The 25527-nt window shown below is 38.4% G+C and overlaps 1 long non-coding RNA gene across 1 annotated transcript; it reads left to right on the top strand.

The window, feature by feature from the left end:
- Window positions 1-14475: 14475 nt before the first annotated feature.
- Window positions 14476-24329, top strand: LOC133553008 (uncharacterized). Its single transcript, XR_009806815.1, has 2 exons — window positions 14476-14869; window positions 23021-24329. It is a non-coding gene; the product is annotated as an uncharacterized LOC133553008 (long non-coding RNA).
- Window positions 24330-25527: the final 1198 nt, after the last annotated feature.

The following is a 25527-nucleotide window of genomic DNA, read 5'->3' as shown; positions in this document are numbered from 1 at the left end:
CAACACGTGACAAAGAATTTGGGAAAGGTGGCAATAAATACTGATAAAGTTTAGGAATGCTCATCAAACACTTATTTGGAACGTCCCACAGGTGTGCAGGCTAATTGGGAACGGGTGCCATGATTGGGTATAAAAACAGCTTCCCAAAAAATGCTAAGTCTTTCACAAGAAAGGATGGGCCGAGGTACACCTCTTTGTCCACAACTGTGTGAGCAAACAGTTTAAGAACAACGTTTCTCAAAGTGCAATCGCAAGAAATTTAGGGATTTCAACATCTACGGTCCATAACATAATCAAAAGGTTCAGAGAATCTGGAGAAATCACTCCACCTAAGCGGTATGGCCGGAAACCAACATTGGATGACCGTGACCTTCGATCCCTCAGACGGTACTGGATCAAAAACGGACATCAATCTCTAAAGGATATCACCACATGGGCTCAGGAACACTTTAGAAAACCACTGTCACTAAATACAGTTTGTCGCTACATCTGTAAGTGCAAGTTAAAGCTCTACTATGCAAAGCGAAAGCCATTTATCAACAACATTCAGAAACGCCGTCGGCTTCTCTGGGCCCGAGATCATCTAAGATGCAAAGTGGAAAAGTGTTCTGTGGTCTGACGAGTCCACATTTCAAATTGTTTTTGGATATTCGAAATCCTGTCATCCGGAACAAAGGGCAAGCGAACCATCCGGACTGTTATCGACGCAAAGTTCAAAAGCCAGCATCTGTGATGGTATGGGGGTGAATTAGTGCCCAAGGCATGGGTAACTTACACATCTGTGAAGGCACCATTAATGCTGAAAGGTACATACAGGTTTTGGAACAACATATGCTGCCTTCTAAGCGCCATCTTTTTCATGGACGCCCCTGCTTTTATCAGCAAGACAATGCCAAGCCACATTCAGCACCTGTTACAACAGCGTGGCTTCGTAAAAAAAAAGACTACAGGTACTTTCCTGGCCCGCCTGCAGTCCAGACCTGTCTCCCATCGAAAATGTGTGGTGCATTATGAAGCTTAAAATACGACAGCGTAGTGTTGAACGACTGAAGCTCTACATAAAACAAGAATGGAAAAGATTTCCACTTTCAAAGCTTCAACAATTAGTTTCCTCAGTTCCCAAACGTTTATTGAGTGTTGTTAAAAGAAAAGGTGATGTAACACAGTGGTGAACATGCCCTTTCCCAATTACTTTGGCACGTGTTGCAGCCATGAAATTCTAAGTTAATTATTATTTGCAAAAAAAACTAAAGTTTATGAGTTTGAACATCAAATATATTGAAAAGGATTTGCAAATCATTGTATTCCGTTTATATTTACATCTAACACAATTTCCCAACTCGTATGGAAACAGGGTTTGTATAAAGGGGTGTGTCAACCTTTCAAGAATTTATTTTTTCTGTCAAACTCAGATCTTAACACATGAGAAAAGTATGAGGATATCCTGCTGAGTTGTCATGTTTTGAAAGACTTCAAAAATTCCAAGGTTTGGACCAGGGGTGTCAAACGTACGGCCTGAGGGCCGGATCAGGGTCACAAACAGGTTATATCTGGCGGCCAGCTGGAAGAGTCTGCAAATGTTTTTAATTAAATAAACTGTTGTTCTAAATGCTCCCACTGGATGTCGCAATTGTTATTCTGTTAGGCAAGCAAACAGTTTATACCCCGGCCAAGCACGTATGCCAAGCAAAAGGTACACAGTAAAGCGTGGCTGAGGTTCCTCCCCCTCGTCCCAAATGAAACGTAAAACCTGCCGTTTTACCTCTTCTGCCTCAAACACATCGTTCTTTGTCTCCGTCATTGCTCCAAAATGTCTCAGAAAAAGAGAAAGGGGACGCAATGTGTAACTCAACTCTCTTGAATAGTTTCTACCTCCATTTGTATGGTTTGTTGAGTCAGCACAGGATTTATAAGTACAAATGACAAATAAGATATTACATACCGAGAACAGTTAATATGTATTTATTATTTATTTTGTTCAAGCCTCGATAGGACTTAAATTTAATGGCTTTGCGGGTACACTGAGACAAGGTCTAAGTTTCTTGTATTTGTCATTGCGTTTTTTTTTTAAATTGCACCAATTTTTTCTTTTGAATTTTGAACTAACTTGAAGTGTTTTGTCAACCGGATTATTTGCAATCTGTACATTTTCAGAATGTGCTCGTTCTATTTTTAGCCAAAGTAAGACAAAGAAAACTATCGAAAGTTCTCTTTATTTTTAAGTTATTATGCAATGATTTTAACAGTTCGGCCCAGTTTGGAATAGATTTTCGTCCATGCGGCCCCTGAGCTAAAATGAGTTTGACACCACTCGTATAAACCAAAGCAATCATTGAACTCGATTCCTGTAAGTCCCTCCGGCTGACTTTGAATTGAATTGAATTTAATTATTTATTTCAAACCGGCACATTACAATAACACATTTTTTTTTTACATCTTGGCAGAGACATTTTTTTTATCCCACTTTGACTGATAAAATAAATTCATGAAGCGCTGACACACAGCTTCATGAAATGCTCAAATAAAATCATTAAATATGGAAATAAGGAATTAAATGTCCTTTTACAATAAATTTATTACACACTTATTAACACATTGATGCATTTCATTCCAATTATAACTAATGACACATTTGAGTAGTCATTTAAAGATTGGATTTAATTTTGTTGCATTTAACCCTCCATGGCTGCCTTTTGATTAAGACACTTCCAAAAAATGAACTTGCGGTAGAGCGTATGGCTAATTTTCCACCAAAGATGAAAACCAAAACAAATCACAAAAAGATGCTTGAGATTCTCTAAGGCACAGAAAGTTCTCAATGAATGCTGCTCTAAGGCACCACCTGAAGGCCATTATTTACCATGGCAACAGCTTCATAATTTCCCTTCTTTAGCAAGTCGTACAAGTATAACAAATGTATAGCATATACTTGCTAAATCCAGCCCCTCCAAAGTCATTTTGCTGGGTAGCAGCCATGTTTTCTAGCTAATCGTGCTCAAATATGACAGAGGAGTTGGTTCCTCCCCTAAAAGGTGTATACTGTATTTTTTGCTAAATATTTCAAAACTCTCTAAAGTTACAGCGAGTTTTAGTTGAGCTTGATGAGCTGTGAGAGAAATTACAGGTCAATCTGACTTATGTAACCAACTTTAGGTGTTAACTCGAACCAGCATGCAGAGTATTTTTCAAATACTTGTACAGCTGACACAGTAAGGGGGTGTGCACAGTGCACACTTTCCATCCATCCATTTTATACCGCTTGTCCCTTTTGGGATCGTGGGGGGGGGTTCTGGAGCCTATCTCAGCTGCATTCGGGCAGAAGGCGTGTACACCCTGGACAAGTCGCCACCTCATCGCAGGGCCAACACAGATAGACGGACAACATTCACACTCACATTCACACACTAGGGCCAATTTAGTGTTGCCAATCAACCTATCCCCAGGTGCATGTTTTTGGCGGTGGGAGGAAGCCAGAGTAACCGGAGGGAACCCACACAGTCACGGGGAGAACTTGCAAACTCCACACAGCCCGGGATTGAACCCAGGACTACACAGGACATTCGTATTGTGAGGCACATGCATTAACCCCTGTTTGACCGTGCTGCACAGTGCTCACTTTATGTCAGCAAAATTAACTTTTTAAAGGTGCAATATTTTATGGAAAATCCAGACAAAAATGCATTGTTTAGAAAATTGTAATAAAGAATGACGAATACATTTTCAATATTGCTGTATAAAATCAAACCCAATGTGAAACAAACATGGAATAGAAGAGCAAGGAAAGAGCATGAAAGCTCCTGAGGACAAAATTAAGTGGGAGCAAGAGTAAAAAACATATACTTATCTGCAACAAAAACTTAAATTCCATCCATCCATTCATCCATCTTTTTCCATTTATCCGAGTTCGGGTCGCGGGGGCAGCAGCCTAAGCGGGGAAGCCCAGACGCTCCTTTCCCCAGCCACTTCGTCCAGCCAGCTCCTCCCGGGGGATCCCGAGGCGTTCCCAGGCCAGCCGGGAGAGATAGTTTTTCCAACGTGTCCTAGGTCTCCCTAGGGGGGCGTATGGGTGGCATCCTTACCAGATGCCCGAACCACCTCATCTGGCTCCTCTGGATGTGGAAGAGCAGGGGCTTTACCTTGAGCTCCTCCCGGATGGCAGAGCTTCTCACCCTATCTCTAAGGGAGAGCCCCGCCACCCGGCGGAGGAAGCTCATTTAAATTAATGATTCAAGTTTTTTTTATCAACTGAGCCTAATTTTGAGTCAGCAAATGCTCACCCTGCAAAGATAACTGTGGTTCTTAATGTTCAAAAGCTGTTTTTGCTTTAATGTGGACAAGTTCACAGCATGGTTCTGGTTTTACTTCTAATTTCTCAGGTAAGAAGTATTCCAGGTGATTATTGGACATTGGCTCAGTTTTAATGTTGACAATCCTCAAGAAGAGTTTGGGTTTTTACGCAGCTCTCATTTTTTGTACAGACTTCTGAAGGCGCAGCCAAAAATACTGATCAGTTTGGGATAGTGGTTCTGTTTTAATGTGGACCACATGAGTGCACGTTACTGATGTTATCCTTCTTGTGCTCGTAGGCATTTGTAGCGCAGCAACCCCTCTAGATTTGTGTGGTTTAGGCAAGTGGCTCATCTGGACAACACGTGGTTTTATGTTTATCTCCCTAAAGTTTGGACATGTCAACCCTAGTTTTAATCCATTTATAGTACTGGTAATAATTTAAGTCCGTGTCAGGTTCTTGTTTGTTGGATGGGACAATTATCATAAGAAGATTTTCACAATCCGGACTACTTATATTCACATTTGTCTTCCTCACATAATTGTCTGTTGTTTATTTTGTGCACTGAAGGGAAGTCCTGCGCTCACATACCCGTGGTATTTGCAGCATGTTGTCTCCTTTAACTTTCTCTTCTGTTTGTACAACAAACACTTCACTGAACCAAATGTGCTCTCAAACAACTGTTGATTTCCAGAATTGGCCTACTGGATTTATAGCTTGTCTATTGCCACCGATGTTGAAATTGTGTTGGAGGATGTCATCAAGATCTGCAATTTCGTTTTCTTTTCACAAACAGCTTTTGGGCTAAACAAAGCAATTCTTTAACTGCTGCAGATGTCAGCAAACGTGGGCGTTTTTTTTGTTGACATACGGGCTTATACCTGTTGTCTTGCAATGGGGATAGTTGACATGTTTCTTAAATGTTGGAAGGTTGGTACAAGGGGTATTTGCAGTCCTCTGAGTTGTGCAATTCACACCTGCTAAGAAATTGTCATCATGTGGTGGATGCTGGTGATTGTAACCATGTTGCGACTTCTCCTGAAACAGACAACCACTTTTGTGTTGGTAGCATTTAGGGCAGAAGGTTTCATTTGCATGGTTGATCTTATCACAATACACTGGCACAGGAAGTTTAAACATTTGGTCAGGTTGATACGCCTGTTTCGACGTTTCCTGACAGACATGATTCGCCCTACAAAAGAGGGACGATGCTGGTCACTGTTAAACTCAAGTCAAAAATTATATTCCAGGATATTTGCGATAAAAAGTATTTCCATTGATGGAAGGGTCCAAATAAAAATGGCAAGTTCTACCATCAAACCATTAGTCGGATATTTCAGATCAAGATTTGGTTTTGTACCAGATCCAACATTGAAATCTAGACCAGCTTTCTTGCATCTGGAGTAGGAATAGAAAGGGCGATATTCCTGATGAGGCATCGACAGAACTTGCTGGACTTTATGTTCATGCAGTTTCCACATGTTTTTGTCATATTCACTGAGCTTGATCAGTGTCAGAGGGATGACCAATATGATTTTCTTTGGTTATATCATGAGGTGATGAAGGAGGTAATGGTTCAACTGTTGCTTTCTTCCCACAATTTCGGTGGTCTACCACTAACGTTTTTTTTTTATTAACATACCTATTTTGCTTGGGTGTAAAATGTCTACAATATCTGGACCCTTTACAGAAGGTATGTATAAAACGATACATCTGGCAAGATCAGAATTTCCCCTTTGCCAATCCAGATCGAAACTGCGTTCGAGGGTATCAAAAAATATCTCCTCAAGTGTTCCACACAACTTTTCAGGGACATCTGTCACTTCAGTCATTGCGGCGAAGGTAAAATCTGTTATGACCATTTTTTTTGACGATGTGAACAGTTAAATAAATATTGTTTCAGACCCATTTCTTCATAGAATGGATATTGTTCTACACTTGCCGTGGGAATAAGCTCATTGCTTGCAGCATGGAGATCTGTGGAACAGAGATACTGGTGAGCTCAGGTATGGGACGTGTGCCAAGATATATATATTTGATGACATGGGGACAGGAAGGTCAAATGTGTTTTTTTAATGTTTAACATAATTCACATATTGTTTGAGCAGTGTTATTGCAGCCATACGTTCCGGTAGAAAAGCACTCTTGAAAGATTCCACCTGTAGGACTAAGTCAAAGTTGTGCTCAAGAATCTGCATGATGAAATTATCTTGTGAGGAAATAATTGCTAAGGCAAATGTGGCCACTTCACGGAGCACGTCGAGTGTAATGCGAGAGAGGTGAAGGTTATTCTTTGGGCCGAATCCAACAAAAAAAAAATGCCAGCTTTCTCGGACAAAGGTAAATTCTAATACTCTGGCATGTAGAGAATTTGCTTTACACAGTTACTATGCAACCTCCACCAAAACTCCTTAGTTCTCATTTTGTGCTCATCCAATTTTTCTGAGTCCAAAAAAAAAATGCCCCCATTTAACTTTGCAGTCAGAGTCCAACTTGAATCCAATTGCAGAGGTCTGTCAAATCTCAATGGGCTACCTAATGAGTTGTAAGCAGGGTCCTGGTTGCCAATGCTTTCTGAATGTTCAAGTACGTTGAGGTCAGAGTCATCAAAAGCATGTGGGTAAGCTCGTATGCTTTCTGTGTCTTAAAGTAAGTCGAGGTCAGAATCATCAAGAGGATGTGTGTGGGTTGCCTATGCTTTCTGTGTATTCAAGTAAGGGTAGGTCAGACTGATAAAGAAGAGGCGTTTTACCGGGGTGCTGGTTGCCTATACTTTCTGTATTTCTTCAAGTGAGTCTCGGTCAGACTGGTCAAGAGGAAGTGTGTAAGTGGGGTTCTGGTTGCCAAGGCTTTCTGTGTTTTCACACAAGTCTAGGTCAGACTCATCAAAAGTATGTACGCAACCATCATTGGGTTCTCTGAAACTGGAACACAAATCAAAAACTCAGAGAATCGGAATTAGCGTGAAGTTGTTTTAACTCTTTTATTTTCTTCAGATGCATCACATGCCATGACCATAAAAGATTGGTTGATTATATTCTCTACACTGGGAATGCTGTCTGTGCTTTTGAATTTTATTCAATCCAAAAGTTGCAGTTGGTGTTTTACCTGTACACAGACTTCTTGTTTCAGAGCTTGCAATCTCAAAACTAGATGAAACAACGGCATCAAGAAGAAAGGGCTCACTCAAATCAGAATCTGGTTGTAGACAATCTGAGCTTTTAGAGCAGGGGTCGGGAACCTTATTGGCTGAGAGAGCCATGGAAGCCAAATACTTTAAAATGTATTTCTGTCAGAGCCATATACAACTAAATGTGTGCATTTTTGAAGTAAGACCAACATTTTAGAGTATAATAAGTCTCTACTTATTTTTAATAACAATGTTATTTCTTGAGCAGGTGCGGTAGAAAAAGGATGGACGGATTAAAATGCATGAAAATGTTTTATATTTTCAACGTTATATCTAACATCGTGATTACCAGCGGAATTATTCATTACTTATCGTGTTAAGCAATGTCAGCTAAGATTTATCTGAGAGCCAGATGCAGTCATCAAAAGAGCCACATCTGGCTCTAGAGCCATAGGTTCCCTACGCCTGCCTTAAAGAGTTCCTAGTTGCCTGTCTTTTCTGATACACTAAGTACAAGTTTGTATGTCTTGGTTAGTCTCATCTAAAGGAAATGTGTAGTCAAAGCTGGACTCTCTGATTTTAGACAAATCAGCATTTACAGCGTCAGCTCCTGGTTTTTCAGCAATTAAACATGCAAAGATGCACAATTTAAAGATACTTTAGTGTTTAAAGAATTGAAAAATGATCAACAGAGTTTACATTATTCATACCGCATTTGTCTGAATGAATCACTACAGTATGTCTGTTTCAGTCACTATGTTATTTAGTCACTACAGTAATTACAACTTGTGTTTACATCCACAAGAAACACATGGGTTAGCCTACTCTATAGATTATTTACAGCTCTACTGGTGTTCATCTAGTTATTTACATTATTTACACATTACTTTGGCATTTTTGCTTTGGGCTTTGACATCAGCCTTCCCGACAAGTTTCTGAGCAGCTTGCATTTTCCTTTTTTTTTTGCTTTAGTGGATTCTGCCTTGGAATGTATAGCCATTTTCTGTCTTTTCAACTCCCTTCTAACTGCTCCAAATGCAAAAATAATAAATAGTACAAACAATGTTTATTCTTTTAGCTAACTTCCTTTATCTGAATAGCCATTTGTGATTTATAGCATGAAATAACAAATATATTGCAGTCATGTAGTTTGTTTCAAAGTGATTCAACTATTCAATGTCAAAATATAAACAGTAGAAATAATGAACAAAATGTCAGCTACGGTCTTGTTTTAAAACACCTGTGAAAATTAAATGTACCATTTAGACAGGTTATACTGTAGCAAAAGTCATCACATGTCTGCCACAATCATGTGTGTTCTTAAATGTGTATTCCACGTCTTCCATATTGAGAGCAGATTTGGGCTTACATGGTAAACAACTAAAATTAATGTTTTGGGCATTGTTTTATCCAGACGCATACATTTGTCCAAATGTGGCCAACTAGACGCATTGTGGGTTTCCTGGATGTTGTCTACATTGTTAAAAGAAAAATCTAAAAAAGAGAAACACTTTGCCCTATTCCACTAGTTTTTGGAATATATAAATCGTCCGCTTGATTATTCCCTCTTTTCTTCTCCGACTCTCTTTTCGTCATTTGGGATGTGCGCGTCTGTTGTGAATTCCCTTCCTGGTTCTTGCCTCTGATTGGCCTGTCCGTAATGTTTTGCATTAATCTTAACCAACCGTGACTCCTTATAGTGAACCAACCAATCATGGATTTTCTTATACCTAAACCAACCAATCATCATTGATGTTTCCCGTATATTTTATCCCCTGCCCGTGGACTTGCTTTGCTACGTAGCTTCGATTTTTTAGTTAATCATTTTTAATGGAAAACCATAGTTTTTACCCCTGCATTATCAAAAACCGAATGTGAGTGTGAATGTTGTCTGTCTATCTGTATTGGCCCTGCGATGAGGTAGCCACTTGTCCAGGGTGTACTCTGCCTTCCGCCCGAGTGCAGCTGAGATAGGCTCCAGCGACCCCAAAAAGGGACAAGCGGTAGAAAATGGATGGTTGAACGTACTTATTATGGGAAAACTGTAGTTGTTGGCAGGTGTGGCAAATAGATGGATCAAGATTTTAACATACATTGTAGGTCGGAAAAAACGGAAAATTATTTTTTATATTTTTACATAAATAAAAAAGACGGATTTACGGCTACAGACGGAAAAATCACATGCCTTTTTAACATTGCAAAGAAACTGTGAGCATTGAAATCGTACATCATTTGTCTTGTGTACACATCATGAAAATGTTGCAAAGAAACTGTGAGCATTGAAATCGTACATCATTTGTCTTGTGTACACATCATGAAAATGTTATATGATGGTTATCATTTTTATCATCATAGTTGAATGTGCTCAAAATGTACTTTACTAATGATACTAATGATATCCGTGTTAATATTGGTCACTACAATCGTGATATGACATTTTCATATTGTTACATCCCGAGTCAAGATTTAGATATCAGTTATAGAGTTTCATTTTAGCATGTGTTCAAAAAAACCATGCCTCCTTTTTGACTAAAGACACACGATCAGATAGGCTTACGCAACATGTTTTATCATGCCTAAAATAATATAGCGCTGATACGTTTCAAAGGTGCAAAAATAACTAACATTTCTGTAATTAAATTAGCGTGCATATTTTGTATTGGAAAAAACAGACTGAAAGAAAAGAATAGCTGTCTTTTCAAGTCTTACTTAAGAAATAACTAAGAAAATGTGATTTTTTAGCAGTACTATTAGCAAATGCAGCTTTCAAAAATATAACGCTTACAAACTTTCAGTGTATTGTAATGATGTACACCAGGGGTGTCAAACGTACGGCCCACGGGCTGGATTAGGCCCGCGAACAGGTTTTACCCGGCCCGCAGGATCCGTTTGCTAAGTATAAAAATTTGCCAACATTTTTGAATGAAAGAAACTGCTGTTCTAAATGTGTCCTCCAAATGTCGCAATAGCAATTCTTTGTATCTTTGTAGATGATGCTACATATGTAAAAAAAAAAAAAAAAAAACACATGATGTTAGCGCACTAGTCAAACAAATTGAGCAAACTACATACAAACCATCCTGTAATTTGATATGGATATTATTTTTTTATCTTGAGGATTGAAAATTAACACCAATGAGTTGACTGATTATCATTATCACATCATTTATTCAGAAAGTATAAATAACAACAAATAAAGATAGAATACTATTAACCGCAACATGTAAGTGTATATAAAAAAAAACATTATGATTTGTACATTTTCAGAATGTGCCTTTTTTATTTCTAAACAAAGGAAACAATCTGAAGTTGTCTTTATTTTTAAATTATCGTGCCGTGATTTTACCAGTCCAGTGATTAGATGTTGATGCAATTTTTTTTATCTTGATAGTTTGAAAATTAGCACTAATGACTTGACTGATGACCATTATCACATAATTTATTTGGAAAATATAAATACCAACAAATAAATTATTAACCGAAAGTTTAAAAAAAAAATAACAGGATTATGATTTGTACATTTGTGCTCGTGCTGTCTTTAAATACAGAAAACAATCTGAAGTTGTCTTTATTTTTATTTATATTTCCAAATATGTTTATTGAATTTTGCAGAAAGTACAGTATGATCAAACATGGTACAGCAAGTTGAGGTATCTGTACATCTTACAATATGTAACATAATAAACCCCACCCCTTACAATACCCACCCACTCAATTCCCAAAGTAATTGTGCCTAGTGCCCACAACAGTTGTCTATTTTTAAGTTATCGTGCTGTGATTTTACCAGTCCGGGCCACTTGGGAGTAGATTTTTCTTCATGTGGCCCCCGATCTAAAATAAGTTTGACACCCCGGATGTACACCAAACAGGCTAGGTCTGTCTCTGATCACAACTTACTGTTTTCACTTTAAAAAGACAGGGAGTACACAACTTATCCAGTTACATATTGGAGCCTACAAGGATGAGGGGGCTACCTTGATACATTTTGGACATTAAAACCATTCCAATGTAGGCCTATGTATGTTAAACTATCTGAACAAAATAGCCACATCTTAGCTGTGGTATAGTTGACAAAGCAAATTAGTATACTAATATAGCTCAATAACATATATATATTTCAATCCCGGGATTGCTGTATGTCTATGTAAAAATGGCTTGCTCTGCAATACTGTAAAATATTACCTTCAAGCAGCTTTATTTAGGGACGGCGTGGTGCGGTGGGAGAGTGGCCGTGCGCAACCCGAGGGTCCCTGGTTCAATCCCCACCTCGTCACGTCCGTTGTGTCCTTGAGCAAGACACTTCACCCTTGCTCCTGATGGGTGCTGCATGGTTAGCGTCTTGCATGGCAGCTCCCTCCATCAGCGTGTGAATGTGTGTGTGAATGGGTAAATATGGAAGTAGCATCTAAGCGCTTTGAGTACCTTGAAGGTAGAAAAGCGCTATACAAGTACAACCCATTTATTTTTTATTTTCCCATTGCGTGTGTTTATGGTGTTTTTGGTTTCATCTTCCTGTGTTTGGAGCGTTTGCCCATGCAGCCACCGTTGTTTGGTGCTGCGGCTCTTTGAGTTTGATTTTATTTGGAACATGCATGTATACAACATGATACATCACAATTTCCAGTTCCTCTATTCAACATGTTTGAAAAGGAGTACGAAGAAGCAGAGCTTATTTAATCCTACCCCTTTTCTTTTACATAACAGTTGGTAAAACTTTTGTTCTCTTCCTGTTCTCAATTTATTCACAATATACTCGGGAATCACAATAAAAAAATTAAAAAAAATACTCGGTTAAATAAGTTGTATTTTATATAGTGAGATGAGTAAGATATTTTTGAAAATGAATGGATGGATGAAATAAATTCAGAATGTTTATCATGGTTCTTCTTCTTTGTACTTTTTAAACACTTTTAAGTTTGAAGAGATTCTTGAAGTGGATTATATTAGTAATTGTTAGATTTTTTTGCTAAATCCATTCCATAATTTAATTCCACATGCTGATATACTGAATGTCTTAAGTGTTGTACATGCGTACAAATGTTTTGAATTAAATTTTTCTCTAAGATTAAATTTCTTCTCTTTTTTTTTAGAATACCTTGAATTGCCGCAGGGCATATAGTATGCGCCTGCCTTGAATTACTGCCGGGTCAAACTCGCTTCCCAAAATAATTAGCGCATGCTTGGTATTACCGCCTGGTCAAACTCGTGACATCACGAGTGACACTTCTCCTGTCATCATTTTCAAAATGGAGGAGGCTGATTTCAATACCGGCAATTTGAAATCGCATAAAAGGAAGGAGATTAAGAGCTATTCAATAGGATTTAAGGTCCAAGCTTACATCACACTCACATTTTTACTGCATACCTTTGGTAAGTGCCGGAGTGAGAAGAGGTTTTAAAATAATTAGCTCATGCTTATTTTTACCGCATGCCTTTGGTAAGCGCAGGAGTGAGAAGAGGTTTTAAATTAATTAGCGCCCCAGCGGCAATTCAAGGAAATACAGTAATTGTTGTATATTCTTGAGTAGCAGGTTATAATTTGCTTTGTGTATAATTTTAGCTGTTTGCAAAGTCACTATGTCGTGGCTTTATGTAGCTACGGCAAAATGATTGGTCTGTTTACATATATACCTTGTATAATAATAAAAAGAAAAGTCAACAGCATTTGTTTAGAAATGTCTTCGTTTTATTCACCACTAGATGCCGCTCAAATTAAATTTTCGACTCTGGCTTTAAAAGTAAAATGTTTTAATGCAAATTACTGGTTTATTTGCACAATAACAATAATGTGATTACTATACTTATTGGAGTCATCGGGATTGGTTGTCACAACGTGCCTAAAAGCCGAAGGTTCGCCATTTTGTCACACAGAAAAACACTACTCAAGTAAAAAGAGTAAGATACACATAGATATACGTCCTTTGCTGATACTTAACCACTGAGAGACAATTTCTTCCTGTAGCTCGAAATAATGAATTTGTTTAGAGTGGAAAGCCCATCCATCCATTTATTACCGCTTGTCCCTTTCGGAATCGAAAGTCCTGCTTTGAAATCATTGCATGATACTGGGTGGTGACGTCATGCAAGCGACATCAGAAACCGGAAGCACGGACAGGAAAATGGATTTTCAAATTAAAAGTGCAAGATTCAACCCCTTGAAGTCAATTTGAGAAATTCGGTGTTTTGTTTTTTTTTTAATATTATTTTGCCAGCTAAAGTCATGCATGCAAAATAAAAGCAAACAAATATTTGTGGTTCTCATTCAAACCTTTTTTAATATGTTTGCTACCAAAGCCCTCCTATGTCCACTAATACAGTGGTTCTCAACCCTTTTTCAGTGATGTACCCCCTGTGAACATTTTTTTAATTCAAGTACCCCCTAATCAGAGCAAAGCGTTTTTGGTTGAAAAAAAACATGTATAATGAAGTAAAATATAGCACTATGTCATCAGTTTCTGATTTATTAAATTGTATAAGAGTGCAAAATATTGCTCATTTGTAGTGGTCTTTCTTGAACTATTTGGAAAAAAGATACAAAAATAACTAAAAACTTGTTGAAAAATAAACAAGTGATTCAATTATAAATAAAGATTTCTACACATAGAAATAATCATCAACTTATAGTGCCCTCTTTGGGGATTGCACTATGGAGATCCATTTGGATTCATAAACTTAATTCTAAACATTTCTTCACAAAAAAAAAAAAAAAATCTTTAACATCAATATTTATGGAAAATGCCCACAAAAACATAGCTGTCAAAACTGAATTTTGCATTGTTGCATTTCTTTTCACAGTTTCTGAACTTACATTCATATTGTGTTGAAGTTTTATTCAATAAATATGTTTATAAAGGATTTTTGAATTGTTGCTATTTTTAGAATATTTAAAAAAAAATCTTGCATTCCCCTTGGCCTACCCTCAAGTACCCCCAGGGGTACAAGTACCCCCATTCTAGAACCACTGCACTAATATATTTCCTGACTTTACGAACAATATCAACTGAGTCAATACAGATATATGTGGAAATTAACCGGATCAAACCAATGCTGACACCAATAATGGTATCGACACAACCGAAATTTACATCGATACATGAGCCGGACTGAATCAAAGAAATATGTCCGAATGGCCATTTGGAACAACTTATATTATTATTTTATCCGTCATTATGATTGCTGACCACTCATACTCTCTCTACATGCGCAGGCTAAGAAGACATCAGTTTAGCATGTTTTAGTGTGACGTAGCTGAAAGTAGCGCTAGCAAGGCTTCACTCAGTATAGTCGCTACAAAATGCCGTTCAAACGTTTAAATAGTTTTTTGAAGGAACTACTAATGACCAAATCTAATGAAATATTCGGGCTGTTTGGAAGAACAATAGTGTCGTATGAGGAGGAACTTTCTCGACCACTGGGACGCAAGACTGCAACTGTGGCAAACATTGCAGCAGGTATGTATGTAAATATACACTAACCCTTCTTTTTATCTTTTAAAACAAATGCCACTATTTACGAAGCAGATGAAACATTAAATATTTCAGTATTTTAAGTCACAGTACTGTGAATCTATGTTAAATTGTGTTAGACCAGGGTTTCCCAAACTACGGTCCGCGGGCCGGATCCGGCCCTCCAGCGTCCAAAATCCGGCCTGCCGAAAGTCCCAAGTTAAAAAGAAAACATTTTTATGTTTAATTTTTTCATTATTATTTATTTTTAATCTCTCCTTTCGAATCAATTTTCTACCGCTTGTTACTCTCGATGTCTCCTAGCAGCTCAGGCAAATCACATCGTCTAAAAATGCATTTCCCAATTGATAATGTGACGTCATGCTCGCAATATAAATCAGAATCAGATATACTTTATTATTCCCGAGGGGAAATTAAAATTTTCAGCACAATCCCAATCAAGATCAGACAAACATTACAGGGACACAGAACAGGATCGCTGATGGGTCAACTTAATATACCCTATTTCCTTGAATTGCCACCGGGGCGCTAATTATTTTAAAACCTCTTCTCACTCCTGCGCTTACCAAAGGCATGCGGTAAAAGCAAGCATGTGCTAATTATTTTAAAACCTCTGCTCACTCCGGCACTTACCAAAGGTATGCAGTAAAAATTTGAGTGGGATGTAAGCTTGGACCTTAAATCCTACTGAATAGCTCTTAATCTTCTTCCCTTTATGCGATTTCATATTACTGGTATTGAAATCAGCCTCCTCCATTTTGAAAATGATGACAGGGGAAGTGTCACTCGTGATGTCACGAGTTTGACCAGGCGGTAATACTAAGCATGCGCTAATTATTTTGGGAAGCGAGTTAGACCCGGCAGTAATTCAAGGCAGGCACATACTATATGCCCTGCGACAATTCAAGGAAATACGGTATATAATGCGACCCCCAAGTCAAAATGTTTGGGGACCCCTGTGTTAGACAACCATTTTACTACATTGTGGCGGCGGTTACTTTATAAGCTGTGAATTCATCCATTCATCCGTTTTTCTACCGCTTGTCCCAAATGATACAAATTTGCATATGTCACTAAAGTTAAAAAGTTAAAGTACCAATGATTGTCACACACACACTAGGTGTGTCAAAATTATCCTCTGCATTTGACCCATCCCCTTGTTCACCCCCTGGGAGGTGAGCAGTGGGCAGCAGCGGTGGCCACGCCCGGGAATAATTTTTGGTGATTTAACCTCTAATTCTAACTCTTGATGCTGAGTGCCAAGCAAGGAGGTAATGGGTCCCATTTTTATAGTCTTTGGTATGACTCAGCCGGAGTTGGAACTCACAACCTACCGATCTCCAGGCGGACACTCTGACCACTAAGCCACTGAGTAGGTAAAGCAAATTATTTAGATTTAACTGCATAATAAACACAATCTCAGATGATTTTTACATGAATTTTGGTTCACATTAAACGTTAAAGTGAATAGTACTTACTGAGTTGTTAATTTGTTCATGTTAACGTTTGTTGTTGATTTACGATTACCTGCCCTGTTTTCATAGATACCTTGTTTGGATGTGACGCTGATTAGAGCAGGGGTGTCAAACTCATTTTAGATTGGGGGCCACTTCGAGAAAAATCTACTCCTAAGTGGGCCGGACTGGTACAATCACGTCTCGATAACTCAAAAATAAAGACAACATCAGAATTGTTTTTTTTAAAGATAGAATAAGCATAAATGTACGAATCATAATGTTGTTAGTTTTTTTTAAAACATTGGGTTGATAATTTAGTGATCGTCATTTATATTTTGCAAATAAATTATGTGATAATGTTCATCAGTCAACTCATTGGTGTTCATTTTGAAACTATCAAGATAAAAAAAAAATATCAAAATCAAATTACAGGATGTTATTTATGTAGTTTGATCAGTTTAGTTGACCGATGTACGAACATCTTGTGGTTTATTTTGTACATCCATCCATCCATTTTCTACCGCTTATTCCCTTTTGGGGTCGCGGGGGGCGCTGGCGCCTATCTCAGCTACAATGTAGCATCAATTACAAATATACAAAGAATGGCTATTGCGACACACAGTGGACACATTTACAACAGCTGTTTCTTTCATTCAAAAATTTCAGGTTAAGTATTATACTTAGCAAAATCATCCCGCGGGTTGGATAAAACCTGCTCGTGGGCCTAAACCGGCTCTCGGGCCGTACGTTTGACACCCTTGGTTTGGAACAACCTGAAACCCCACATATTTGTCGACTTAAGAAGGAGCTTAAGCGCCACTCGGCGTTTCGGAGGTACACAGCCACAGATCGACTTCGAAAAATTACAGTTGTGCATGTAAACCGGGACAGGCTGATTTCTTTGAAGAGTTTGACTATCTATCCATCCATTTTCTACCGCTTGTCCCTTTTGAGGTCGCGGCGGGTGCTGGATCCTATCTCAGCTGCATTTTGACGGTAGGTGGGGTACACCCCGGGCAAGTCGCCACCTCTTTACAGAGCCAACACAGACAGACAACATTCACGCTCACATTCACTTTGGTCGTATCATATCTGAAAGTATATGACTCTAGCCTTGACAACTTGATGTCAACTGGGTTGGTACAGAAAAAGATAAACATCACAAATTTATTCACAAACAAATCGGTCATAGCTCTCTAGACTCTTATAATTTTGAAAGTCTGTTAAGGTGTAAAAGGAGTTTTGTTGGAAAATGTCATGATCTCCACTCCACTCAGACTAGTTGATCATGTAAGGATCTTTACATTCAATTGCGTTTGTTTTCTCCTTATAACAAAAAAAGGGACTTCTTATCTAATGACTCAGAGTAATTTTCCATCGTGTCAATGTTATTTTCCACTGAATAGTTCGGAAATATTACGTTTAGCGTTACTGTAAACAATGACTCTTGGTGAACAAAGCCTACCGACATCGTTGCCTGTAATCGTGGGATATTTTAGCAAAAAATCCTAAGCCCTCTATTACCACGTCTTTAACTTGGATGTTTTCTATAGAGGGCTTCGGATTTTGGTTAATTCATTCTGGAGTTGTCCATAGCACGTCACATCTACAGTCTGTAATATTTTCAAAAGGTTCAGACAATCTGGAGAAAACACTGCATGTAACATTAAATGCCCGTGACCTTCGATCCCTCAGGCGGTTACTGCATCAAAAAGCAACACCAGTGTGTAAAGGATATCACCACGTGGGCTCAGGAACACTTCAGAAAACCACTGTCAGTAACTACAGTTTGTCGCTAAATCTGTAAGTGCAAGTTATAACCACTATGCTAAATGAAAGCCTCTTATCAACAGCACCCAGAAATGCTGCCGGTTTCGCTGGGCCCTAGCTAATCTAAGATGGACTGATGCAAATTGGAAAAGTGTTCTGTGGTCTGACGAGTCCACATTTCAAATAGTTTTTGGAAACCGTGGACATGGTGTCTTCTGGGACAAAGAGGAAAAGAACCATCTAGATTGTTATAGGCAATCCAGATGGATAGCTGCTATCCATGCTCGCCTTCGCTGTTCACTCTTCAGTTCAGCTGCTTCTCCTTTTCCAGAAATAATAATAAGAATGCGATTAAAATACCTGTAATAGTAATACCTCTCCCACTTCGATTGTGGCAGTTGACAATCGCACATGTCGTCGGCATTAGGAGTATCACTAGATGAGTGATCAGCTACAATGAGTGTGTTTACAAACAAAGCCTACCAATATGGCCACCGGCAATGCATTGTGGGAACTCTTCTGCCATCCATCCATCCATTTTCTACCGCTTATTGCCACAATCGGGCGTTGTTCATCTTTTAATAGTAAATTGTAATTTTAGAAAATTAGATCAAAGTCCACTTAAGTACAAAATGTATTGTAAAAATAATAAAGCATGTTTATTCCATGACGTTTACCCGTCAAATACAGTGTTATATAATATCACGGGGGTTACGTTTCTCATCCCACTATTGTAAGTACATTTCTGCAAAGTAGGTACGCTATTTATTTCATGATTTTTATGACTAGGATTTGCATTTAATGTCTGTACAAACCCTATAAACACACACACACACACACACACACACACACACACACACACACACACTTAAAAACCATTCTTATTAGAGATGTCCGATAATATCGGCCGATAAATGCTTTAAAATGTAATATCGGAAATTATCGGTGTCAGTTTCAAAAAGTAAAATTTATGACTTTTTGAAACGCCACTGTGTACACGGACGTTGGGAGAAGTACAGCGCGCCAATAAACCTTAAAGGCACTGCCTCAGCGTGCCGGCCCAGTCACATGATATCTGCTGCTTTTCACATACATAAGTGAATAGCCATACTTGGTTAACAGGTCACACTGAGGGTGGCCATATAAACAACTTTAACACTGTTACAAGTATGCGCCACACTGTGAACCCACACCAAACAAGAATGACAAACATATTTCGGGAGAACATCCGCACCGTAACAACATAAACGCAACAGAACAAATATCCAGAAACCCTTGCGGCACTAACTCTTCTGGGACGCTACAATATACACCCCTGCTACCCCCTACACTCCAAAGGGATAGTGTCTTCTCGAGCCTGAAGAGGCTGATATCTCCAAGCTGCCACTGACCGTTGTCCTTGCGAAGACCGAAAACAATGACAAGAATGATACCCAAAAACCTTTAAGCAGTGATATAGACTGTGAAGGCGATATGAAGACACACACACACACACACACACACACACACACACACACACACACACACACACACATACACACACACACACACACTAATAGCTCTAAAAAGAAGACAGGTCAAAAAAAGATTACATCATTGCCTAATTTGCATAAATGGCCATGAGCGTTGGTGCCTCCATGTTAGTTGCCAAGTGTCTAATACAGGGGTCACCAACCTTTTTGAAACCAAGAGCTACTTCTTGGGTACTGATTAATGCAAAGGGCTACCAGTTTGATACACATTTAAATAAATTGCCAGAAATAGCCAATTTGCTCAATTTACCTTTAATAAATCTCTCTCTCTCTCTCTCTCTCTCTCTCTCTCTCTCTCTCTATATATATATATATATAAAAAATGGGTATTTCTGTCTGTCATTCCGCCGTACATTTTTTTCCTTTTACGGAAGTTTTTTTGTAGAGAATAAATGATGAAAAAAACACTTAATTGAAGGGCTAAAAGAGGAGAAAATAGGAAAAAAAATTAAATTAAATTTTGAAACATAGTTTATCTTCAATTTCGACTCTTTAAAATTCAAAATTCAACCGAAAAAATGAAGAGAAAAACTAGCTAATTTGATTCTTTTTGAAAAAATAAAAAAAATAATTTATGGAACATCATTAGTAATTTTTCCTGATTAAGATAAATTTTAGAATTTTGATGACATGTTTTAAATAGGTTGAAATCCAATCTGCAGTTTGTTAGAAGTTATATAACAAATTGGACCAAGCTATATTTCTAACAAAGACAAATCATTATTTCTTCTAGATTTTCCAGAACAAAAATTTTAAAAGAATTCAAAAGACTTTGAAATAAGATTTAAATTTGATTCCAAAGATTTTCTAGATTTGCCAGAATATTTTTGGGCAATATTAATCATAATAAGTTTGAAGAAATATTTCACAAATATTCTCCGTCGAAAAAATGAAGAATTGAATTAAAATGTAATTATTATTCTTTACAATAAAAAATAAATAAATACTTGAACATTGATTTAAATTGTCAGGAAAGAAGAGGAATGAATTTAAAAGGTAAAGAGGTATATGTGTTTAAAAATCCTAAAATCATTTTTAAGGTTGTATTTCTTCTCTAAAATTGTCTTTCTGAAAGTTATAAGAAACAAAGTAAAAAAATAAATGCATTTATTTAAACAAGTGAAGACCAAGTCTTTAAAATATTTTCTTGGATTTTCAAATTGTATTTGAGTTTTGTCTCTCTTAGAATTAAAAATGTCGAGAAAAGCGAGACCAGCTTGCTAGTAAATAAATAAAATGTAAAAAACAGAGGCAGCTCCCTGGTAAGTGCTGCTATTTGAGCTATTTTTAGAACAGGCCAGCGGGCCACTCATCTGGTCCTTACGGGCGACCTGGTGCCCGCTGACACCGCGTTGGTGACCCCTGGTCTAATAAGACCAAGAAATGTCACTCAGAATCTTAAGGAATCTGAATAATTTCAAAGGTCTTTAATGTCAAAAATGCAAAAAAAAAAAAATGTCAGCAAAAACATAGGCATTAATAAATTAAGCAGCATGTTCGATGTTGTAGCTCAATGACCTCAGGGTGGGATGTCATCGTAACCCATGCTCCCAAGAATATGTTCACACAACATTCTCTCATGGCCTGATGGGTGGATCTTAAAAGCACAGTCAGCCCCAGACATAAACACTCTACCCGGTTGTTTTGGGCCACAACCACTAGGTAGGGCCACTTCGGTCACTTCAGTAGCTGATCATCGTTCTCTGCAGGTGTCTGCTTGTTCTACTTTGATGGACTTCTATTCAGTGGTAAGTCAACATGTCCTTCGTAAAGGTTTTAGTTCAGATTAGCAGCATCACGGCCATGTCCATTCAAAAGCTAATTGAGATTAATTGCTAAGTAGCATTGCTTCAACTGTCGTCATCGCGACAGATTTATGGTTGTAGTTCTACAAACCCCATAACCAGTGAAGTTGGCACATTGTGTAGGTATAAAAACAAAATCATAAATATGAAAACAACATAAATATAAAAATAAAAAAAGAATGCAATTATTTGCCTATCCTTTTCAACCTATATTCAATTGAATCGAATGTGAAGACAAGATCCTTAGGATACAAAACTGGAAAACTTTTATTTTTTGCAAATATTAGCTCATGGTGGAATTTGATGCCTGCAACATGTTTAAAAAAAGCTGGCATATGTGGCAAAAAAGACTGAGAATGTTGAGGAATGCTCATCAAACACTTATTTGGAAAATCCCACAGGCGAACAGGCTCATTGGGAACAGGTGGGTGCCATGATTGGGTATAAGAGCAGCTTCCATGAAATGCTCAGTCATTCACAAACAAGAATGGGGAGAGGGTCACCACTTTGAACAAATGCGTGAGCAAATTGTCCAACAGGTTAAGAACAAAATTTTTCAACTGGTTATTGCAAGTAATTTAGGGGTTTTACCATCTACAGTCTGTAATATATTCAAAAGGTTCAGACAAAATGGAGAAAACACTGCATGTAACATTAAATGCCCGTGACCTTCGATCCATCAGGCGGTACTGCATCGAAAAGCAACATCAGTGTGTAAAAGATATCACTACGTGGGCTCAGGAACACTTCAGAAAACAACTGTCAGTAACTACAGTTTGTCGATACATCTGTAAGTGCAAGTTATAACTACTATGCAAAGTGAAAGCCATTTATCAACAACACCCAGAAATGCTGCCGGTTTCGCCGGGCCCGAGCTCATCTAAGATGGACTGATGCAAATTGGAAAAGTGTTCTGTGGTCTGACGAGTCCACATTTCAAATAGTTTTTGGAAACTGTGGACATGGTGTCTTCCGGAACAAAGAGGAAAAGAACCATCTGGATTGTTATAGGCACAAAGTTAAAAAAACAGCATATGTGATGGTATGGGGGTGTATTAGTGCCCAAGGCATGGGTAACTTACACATCTATGAAGGCACCGTTAATGCTGAAAGCTACGTACAGGCTTTGGAGCAACATATGTTGCCATCCAAGCAACGTTATCATGGACGCCCCTACTTATTTCAGCAAGACAATGCCAAGCCACGTGTTACAACAGCGTGGCTTCATAGTAAAAGAGTGCAGGTACTAGACTGGCCTGCCTGTAGTCCAGACTTATCTCCCATTGAAAATGTGTGGCACATTATGAAGCCTAAAATACCACAACGGAGACCTTGGACTGTTGAACAACTCAAGCTGTACATCAAGCAAGAATGGGAAATAACTCCACCTGAAAAGCTTCAAAAAGTGGTCTCCTCACTTCCCAAATGTTTACTGAGTATTGTTAAAAGGAAAGGCCATATTTAAAGTCACATTTATTCTGTTTTGTTTTCATCATAGAAAGTGGTCTGTCATATTTGAAGGGCTATATCATGCCTGACATGTCTGAACTAAAGTGCATTTGTCTTCTTCAGAAGTCCAGGAGGTGATTGGTTGTCAAGAAGTATGTCCCCCTTAGTCGCAGCGGGGGAGCAAGCAATATAATTCACACACAGTCCATTTTAAAGAGGAGGAACTCTTGATCATTCAAGAGGGATGGTGTTTTCAAGGGCAGCAGGAGACTGATATCGCCAAGTTGTCACTGACTGTTGTCCTTGTGAAGACTGAAAACCATGAAGACAACCTCTTAGCCCCACTATCAGATAGTGATGACTCAACGTTTCGCTCTCCTGAGGAGGAATACATGCTCAACGCCCAAGAACCTTTGAGCAGCGATACAGACTGTGAAGGTAATATCAGGACTTGCGCTGACACTTTTTCAGAATGCTGTGAAAAAAAAGGCAGCAACAATATCGCACATGAGATCACACAAGGGGCAAAAGCCTTTTAGTTGCCCCATTTGTGCACAAAGATTCTCTCAAAAGGCAAAACACATGAGAATGCACACAGGCGACAAACCCTCCAGCTGCTCATTTTGTGGTAAAAGAGTATTTCAAAAGGTAGAAATTATATTACGTACACTGGTGAAAAACCTTTCAGTCGTTCAGTTTGCGGGGAACGTTACTCTCGAAAGTCCAACATGGTATCAGACATGAAAACACACACGGGAGAAAAACCTTTTAGTTGCTCAGTTTGAGGTAAAAGCTTTTCTCACAAGCGCTATTTGACTCAACACGTGGGGACACACACAGGGAAAAAACCTTTTGGTTGTTCAGTTTGTGGCGACAAATTTGAAAAGAGGTACACTTTGATGCGACACACGAGTACGCACACCGAGGAAAAGCCTTTCAGTTGTTCAGTTTCTGGCGAACAGTTCACTCGAAAGTCATGAGGACTCACACAGAAGAAAAGCCTTTCAGGCTCTCGCTTTGTGGCGAAAGATTCTCTCAAAAGTCACATGTGAAATCACGCGTTAGATCGCACACAGGAGAATAGCCTTTTATGTGCTCAGTTGGTGGGAAGAGTTTCTCGTACAAGAAAACTTTGACAGCACACATGCGAACACACAGCATATAAAAATTCCCACGTCCAGTTTAGGCTAAAATGTTTTAATAAATTGTAATGTCACATGTTAGAAGTCACCTAAAAAGTGAAAAGCTGCTGTGTATAGGATACCATCAGCCCTACTTCCCACAGGACTTCAATGTATTTGTGGCATTTGAATCTTTTCAACATGCATGCAAAATGTTTCCAAGTGTCCAATAACACCAGAAGTTGCAAAATATGTTGCCATTTTTTTTTCTGAAAATAAAATACAGGGACCTTGTTGTGTTCCACATAGTGGTGGTTTGTTTTTGTGTTTTTTCTTTTCTTGTTTGAACAGGTCACACTCAATCATGACCTCTGCTGCCAATCAACCGGTTCCTGTTACCATCTGTTCCTCATTTCACCTGTTAATCACCCAGCCAATCCCGGTCCACTATTCATCCTGTGCTGCTTAAAACCACCTGCTCACCACTGGAAAAGAGGATTCTTTTTCTGACATGCTGTATGGAGCCTTGGTAGATGCTACTTTGTCTTTGACGCTGCTTGTTTTTTTTTGTGTAATAATCTTTCTTAAGTTTTTTGCTAAACTCGTGCCACCTGTTGTTTTGTCTTCCTTTTTGTTTGACCTTTCAACCTTTAAGTATCTGCGTCCTAGTCTTGGGAATGGTTAGACAGAGGCCTCTATACACTACACACGTAGGATTTGTTTGTGTATAGAAACACCAGGCTTAGTGGTGGCTGTCACCCTTGTATGTTTGGACCCCCTCTTTGGTTGGAGTAGTTAGGTAGGTTTTTGGTTTATGCTAATTAAATAGCTTTAGTTAGTCAGCTTACCCTTTTTTTCTAGAGGTGTATTTTTGTTTTCAGTTCTTGGCTATGGTATCTTTAATTTACAACTCATTTGATTTATACACTTTTATGTTGCGTTCACCTACGATCCCTAGACTTTGAGCCATCTGGGAACGTAACACTATAATTAATACTCTTTAAACATAGCAACTAAGTTGAGGTTAAGTATTTTATTCAAGAATCTGAACGACATGCTCCTTCACGCAGCCCCATTATGTGTTTATGAGCAAGGGCAACTGGTAGCACCAAATCAAGCTGTTTTCGTGCAAATGTAGCTAAATAAATGAATGTATGGGTAACACTGCTCATGAGTTCCAAAGTAGTCTGTGGCTAAAGACATCTTTATAAATCCATTATTTTTGTTACAATGGAAATCTGTGTTATCAATTGTCTACAGTATAATACTGTATAATCTGAAAAAACTTAACAATTAGGCTACCATCCTTCCAGTCGGAGGCTATGTCACATATTTTTGCAGTGATGGTTCACATGTTTTTAATAAAGACCATTTTGACCTTGCAATTGAGTCTATATGCCTTTTATGAACAGGCAGATCATTCTTTACTAACATGAGATCAGTGTTGGATGGCGGCTCCAAAATGAGAAGAAGAAACCTTGGGAAGGGGCCTTATAGATGTGGGGAAGC

Source organism: Nerophis ophidion, linkage group LG05 (assembly GCF_033978795.1).
Source record: "Nerophis ophidion isolate RoL-2023_Sa linkage group LG05, RoL_Noph_v1.0, whole genome shotgun sequence".
NCBI classification, from domain to species: domain Eukaryota; kingdom Metazoa; phylum Chordata; class Actinopteri; order Syngnathiformes; family Syngnathidae; genus Nerophis; species Nerophis ophidion.
The sequence above is the reverse complement of the archived record's forward strand: the minus strand, read 5'-3'. Positions and strand labels throughout refer to the sequence as shown.